Below are 6467 nucleotides of genomic sequence, written 5' to 3' on the forward strand. Positions count from 1 at the left end.
CCATTAAAAAGAATACATGTGAATCAATTCTAAGGAGGTGGATGAAACTGGAGCCTATTATACAGAGTGAAAGTGAAAGTGAAGTCGCTCAGTCATGTCCGACTCTTTGCAACCCCATGGACTGTGGGCTACCAGACTCCTCCGCCCATGGGATTCTCCAGGCAAGAGTACTGGAGTGGGTTGCTGTTTCCTTCTCCAGGAGATCTTCCCAACCCAGGGATCGAACCTGGGCCTTCCGCATTGCAGGCAGACACTTTACCATCTCAGCCACCAGGGAAGACTAAAGAGTGAAGTAAGACAGAAAGAGAAAAGTTTTTGTCAACTGTTGTTGCAACATAATTGACTGAAATATTTATTTTCATTTTGCTACTGTGTAAGATTGGGAGGGGAACCTGGCCTATCCTTAAAAGCTTTTGTACTAAGAATCTGAACTTCTGTTCTCTATGTCTGTGTTTCCATTGTTGCCCAGCAAATAGGTTCATCAGTACCATCTTTCTAGATTCCATATATATGTGTTACTATACGGTATTTGTCTTTGTCTTTCTGAATTACTTCACTGTGTTTAACAGGCTCTAAGTTGATCCATCTCATTAGAACTGATTCAAATGTATTCTTTTTTATGGCTGAGTAATATTGCATTGCATATATATGGGGGAAGGAGAGAGGGGATGAATTGAGAGAGTAGCATTAAAACATATATATCACCATATGTAAAATTAGATCACCAGTGGAAATTTGCTGTATGACACAGGGAACTCAAATCCCATGCTCGGAGATCACCTAGAGGGGTGGGATGGAATGTGAGGTGAGATGAAAGTTCAGGACAGAGGGGACATATGTATACCTATGGCTGATTCATGTTGATGTATGGCAGAAACAAACACAGTATTGTAAAGGAATTATCCTTCAATTAAAAATAAATAAATTTTAAAAAGAGGAATCTAGACTTCTTATGTCTTTGGAAGACCTTGATTTTCTTTTTTGTTGCTGAGCCAAAACCAAATTGTGCTAAATGAAATGTGGTATCCTGGATTGGGTTCTGGAACAAAGAAAGGAAGTTAGTGAAAAAACTGGTGAAATCTGAGTAAATTCTGGAGTTTACTTAATAAAATTAAAATGTCTTCTTAATTTTGACAAATGTACTAAAGTAATATATTAACAGGAGGGGAAATTGAATTAAAGGTGTACAGAAACTGTCTGTATTTTCAAAACTTTACTGTCAATCTATAATTACTTCAAAACTATAAATATTTCAATATTTTTAATATTAAAGCAGGTAAGTTACTGGAAGATAAAGCCCTGCCAAGGCATTTGTTACGGGAATATAAGGGATGTATGGAGACATCACGGGAGTGAGAGTCAGAACAGTTTCTGCCTTTGGGGAGCAAGAGATTTGGTTCTACAAGCGCAGGAGGCATGCACCACACTACCATGCAGCACCCTTGTCATTGGCAGCAACTCTGATTCATAGGTGTGCTGGGGGAATTGAATACCAGTAACTAGTACTGTAGCCTTGGGTTTCTTGGTCAAAGAACCCTGTATCCACACTTAGCCTGGAGGGAGTGAATTTCCCAACAGACTTTGATAGTATGAATTTAAGCAGTTTATATGACATGTTAAAGATGAGAGACCCTTTTCCATAGTTTTGTACATCAAGTACTCCTCTCTACTCTGGAACATTCTGGAAGGCAGGAGCCTCCCAAACTAAGATTGCATTTGTCAAATTCTGGCAAAGAAAAGTCATCTAAGATTTTCTTGTCTCTCTACCAGATGTGGTGGAATATATGCAAGCCTATGACATTTAAAAATCATAAAATCTTGGGTTGGCCAAAAGGTTCATTTGGGGTTTTCTATAATATTTTAAAACCTGAATGAACTTTTTGACCAACCCAATATATGTAAGAACTGTTTTATTTGAGCAGGGGAGGATTCCTGCTTTGGATAACTCTCCATGTGGCCCACAGCCACCCACAGGAAGAAAGCATTTCTTATGGAGGTGCTCAGGCCCATCAAATGCAGGTGTTGGTACTTGCACAGTACATGATGAAGGTTATATTACACAGTACAAGATAGGAAGTAAGACATGTTCTAAGCATAGAAAATAGAGTGGGATTAAAATTATTTTATTGAATAATTATTTTCCAATAGAATCTGCAGCATAGGAATATAATGAGTTTTAGTGAACACATTATTTTGTCAGCAGGTAAAATTTCAATTTTATATATATATATATGTATATATATATATATATTATATATTATATGGCAATGAATATGACTGCAAAATGCTCCAACCTGGTTCTGTAACAATCATTTAAAATAAGAAAATCAGCCTGTTTTAATGATTTTAATGTATGTAAATCAATATCTAAGTGACAAACTTACTCCAAAATATACCTAGCATACCACAGCTGGATGTTAAATGAATCTTTCTAAATAAAATAATAAATTGGCTGCCACCAAGAACATAAACTTTTATTGTATGAAACATTTTTATTTCATAGTGTAAAATTGACAAGTTTGATGATTCATTGTTCATGGAACAGCTTGAGATCAGTGCTAAAATGTCGATTATTTTGTTTTAATAGTCTAAGCTTTCTAAACCACTACAGATGTTTTATTCTAAGTATAAAGTGAGGGTGGAAAAGAACCTAAATGAATTTTTAAATAACTGAAGTTCCATTTGTATCATCCTGCAGAAATTGAGACTAATTTGTGGAAAATCTAATTCATCTTGGCTGCATGTGTTTGATTAATTTAAATATTTTTCATCTCATCAGTTTCATAGAGCTGCTATACTTAGATCGTAAGAGAATTTGACTGTTATTAAGTGGTTACTAGATGAAGAAGAAATATATTTAAATAAGTTTCTGAGGATATTATATATGTTAGATTGATGGCAAATAAATTATAGTCCAGCCCTGTGGATGTAGTTATGATGGACTCCAAGTTGAAAGCAGTGAAGAGTGCAATTACAAACACAGAGTCCAAGATATGGAAATAAAGATTGAGTTTTCAGGAAATATCCCCAATATAGCTCCCTATTTTATTTGAGGCTGTAGATATAGATAGCTTTCAGTTTAGTTTCTTGACGGATTTGCAGATTTGCATTTTTTAGTTAACAGGCACTTATGTGGATTTAAATATTATGTTCATTTAGTCTTCATAAGACTGCTATGACATAGGTAACTTTGTATTGCAGTGTAACAAATTACTATGAACTTAATGGCTTAAAATAACTCAAATTTAGTATAAGAGTTTCCCTAGGCCAGGAGTCTAGACACAGCTTAGTGGGTTCTCTGTTCATGGTCTTGAGCCTTTAGTGCTGACATCTCCATTTCTTTGGTGGCTATTGACCAGGGGTAGCTGTCAGCTGCCAGAGCCGGTCTATAGCAGTCCCCATTATGGTTATTTGCTTCTCCAAAGAAAGCAGGGGAATCTTAATTCAAATTTCACTCTTCAGTCTGTTAAAACAGAGGCTTATGTAGCATAATTACTGGAGTTACTTTTTCATCATATTTATAGGCCCCACTCACTGAGGTACGAAAGTGTTTGTTAAGATACTTGAAGTCACAGCTAGCAAGTAGCAAGGTCAAGATTTGAACCTGGGAGTTTTATTATCAGTGTGCGGTAAACTTTACACTATCCTACTTGTTTTCTAACTTTACTACTAGAAAGCTGTTCAGATACACTCTTCGAAGGCACTATTTCTAATTAGACAACAAATAATGAAATGAAGCTACACTGTGGAAAGCATTATTATGATAGTGTCATTATTTTATAATTTATAATAAAGAAATAACAACCATCCAACCTCCAGGATAACTATATCTACCTTTCCATATGCAAGGCATGGGAGATGTATGCTGTCTGCCAGTTCACTGAGGCGTCAGTTAGAGAAAACATAATGCTCATTAATTCCATCCCTCTATTACAGGACATAAAACAATACATGTTCTAAAGCACTTGGACTAGGTAGCCAAAATTCATTGCAGTATAGCGAAAACATGACAGAGTCTAGTAGACAAGTATCTCTGTTATGCCAGGGATGGACAAATACCAGATTTTGATGCATGAGGAAATAATTTGCACTATCTTTTTAAAAAGTATAACAAAACATGCTTTAAAATTTTATTTAATAGACAATTGATCAGCATCTCTTATAACTCAGACATTCTTATATTCACTGTGTATTTATAAATCAATAACAAAATATTCTCCCCTTAAAGAGTTCCCTGTCTAGCAGAAAAGACTGAGACTAAAATAAATTATTACTATGCACTTTAGCATTTGTTTTGATAAAAGTATACATAGCAATAACACCACACAAGAACTAGGAATTTTTCAGCTGTAGCTTAATGAGAAAGAGGACCCAATAGACAGATACTGAAGCTGAATATCCCAAGATGAAGAGTTCCAGTATGAGGGCATGAGGGGCAGTTCAGGCAGAAAAAACACATTGAATTTGACAAAAGCGTATAAGAGGGTGGAAGGTAAGATGATTTGTAAAGAGACTGGATTTGTAAAAGAGTATGGGGAGATGCATTGGGAATGATGACAGTTTATACTAAGATGGTCAGAATGAACCAGACCATTGATGGCCCTGTAAATCATAGTTGTGTGCTGATACTTGAGGATGATTTTAATTTCTTAGAAACAGATGGTTTAGTGATGTGTAGGCTTTTTCATTTGAATTAGCACATATGTTAATTTTTGCTGCTTCTGGATGGCTATTTGAGTGAAAAATAATTTAAAATTTATTTCTCAGCTGAGTTAAGTATATAACTGTTACTTTAGCATCCACACAATTATCATCATAGACTTCATGATAGCAAAGTTCTTTTATTTCCTGATGTATCCCGCATTCACAGAAAAGTGAGAAAATCATGATAATGTCTCAATAACTGTTGAATGATTGTGGGTATTCTCAATAACCTGTAAAAAGTAGTTAAACCATGGTGATTTTTATCTTCTTTATATATACTACAGTCTTTTCTAAATCTTCTAAAATAACATGTGTAGCTTTCTGTCGGAGAAGGCAATGGCACCCCACTCCTGTACTCTTGCCTGGAAAATCCCATGGGCAGAGGAGCCTAGTAGGCTGAAGTCCATGGGGTCGCAAGAGTTGGACATGACTGAGCGACTTCACTTTCACTTTTCACTTTCATGCATTGGAGAAGGAAATGGCAACCCACGCCAGTGTTCTTGCCTGGAGAATCCCAGGGACCCGGGAGCCTGGTGGGCGGCTGTCTATGGGGTCACACAGAGTCGGACACGACTGAAGCGACATAGCAGCAGCAGCAGCTTTCTGTGAGGAAAAAGAAAAAAAAGACTGCAAAACAATACAAGTGTTTTAATACACCAGTATGATCATATTCTACTTTTTGTATTTCTTCAGTTTTCTATAATGGGGATATATTACTTTAATAGTGAAAAATTTGTAAATAAGATCATTGTAATTTTTCTTACAAAGACACTAAATGGTGTTTACAGAATACATTTTTTCCTTATGATTAAAACGTTGTTTCCCTTGTGGGATATTGTGTACAGTCGTATAAAGAGGAACTAGTTTCTTGTAGCTTTGATATTATCCATCATGTGACTTTAGGCAAGCACCTTCACTTTATATATAAACATAAATGACTAGAATGGTTAGCAATCCTGCTTGTATGTAGGGATTCTCCAAGGAGTTTTAAAAAATAGTGATACTCCAGCTCTAGTCCAAAGATTGTGACTTAACTGGACCTGAATTGGACTTGGGCATCAGCACAAAGAGAAAGACTTTCCAGATAATTCTGTGTACAGGCAGACTTGAAGCATGGGGCTATAATGTATCTTAGTGTTCCTTAAGATCTGATATTCTACTTGACTAGACCAATTAAACCATAAAAAGAGGCATCATGTTTCATTTGTTTTCTATATTTTTGGCTTATAATTTTCTACATCATATGGGACTTTACTAAATAGTCCCTAAATTAATTATTCTTATATCTCAGTATGGTATATTGGTATCTTAGGTGGTTATAAAAGGGACAGGATTTTGTTACTCCAATTCCTAAGATTTTCTTCCGTTTTTCAAATTCACTTGAAATTTTCTGTCTCTCCAACAAGCATATCCTTTAATGGCTTGAAGTGCTCTCTGCTATAACACAAGGCTTCACTCCGCTGGGACTCTGCAGGCTAGCCATAGGGTTGACTGAGATTGAGTCGAGGCTCATGTTTTCAGATTAACCAGTTTGAATGATTGTTTGGATGACAAGGGAGAGCAAGGGGAGGCTGTTCTAGAAGAAAATAAAACAAACTCAATTCATTAGGAAGACTTAGTCTCATCAGAGTATGCCTCTTTCAAGTTCCCTCCATGTTATAAATTTATCAAAGTCATTCTGAGGATGAGCCACATTTTGTGTATCCAATCAGTAGCTGATAGGCAGTATACTGCTTCCACTTGGTTTCCACTTTGAGAAGAAC

At 36.0% G+C, this 6467-nt stretch overlaps 1 non-coding gene across 1 annotated transcript; it reads right to left on the reverse strand.

Moving 5' to 3' along the window:
• Positions 1 to 205: 205 nt before the first annotated feature.
• TRNAC-GCA (transfer RNA cysteine (anticodon GCA)) lies at positions 206 to 277 on the reverse strand. Its single transcript has one exon. It is a non-coding gene; the product is annotated as a tRNA-Cys (tRNA).
• Between the last annotated feature and the right edge of the window lie 6190 nt (positions 278 to 6467).

The sequence above is a fragment of the Ovis canadensis genome, chromosome X (genome assembly GCF_042477335.2).
Source record: "Ovis canadensis isolate MfBH-ARS-UI-01 breed Bighorn chromosome X, ARS-UI_OviCan_v2, whole genome shotgun sequence".
NCBI classification, from domain to species: Eukaryota; Metazoa; Chordata; class Mammalia; order Artiodactyla; family Bovidae; genus Ovis; species Ovis canadensis.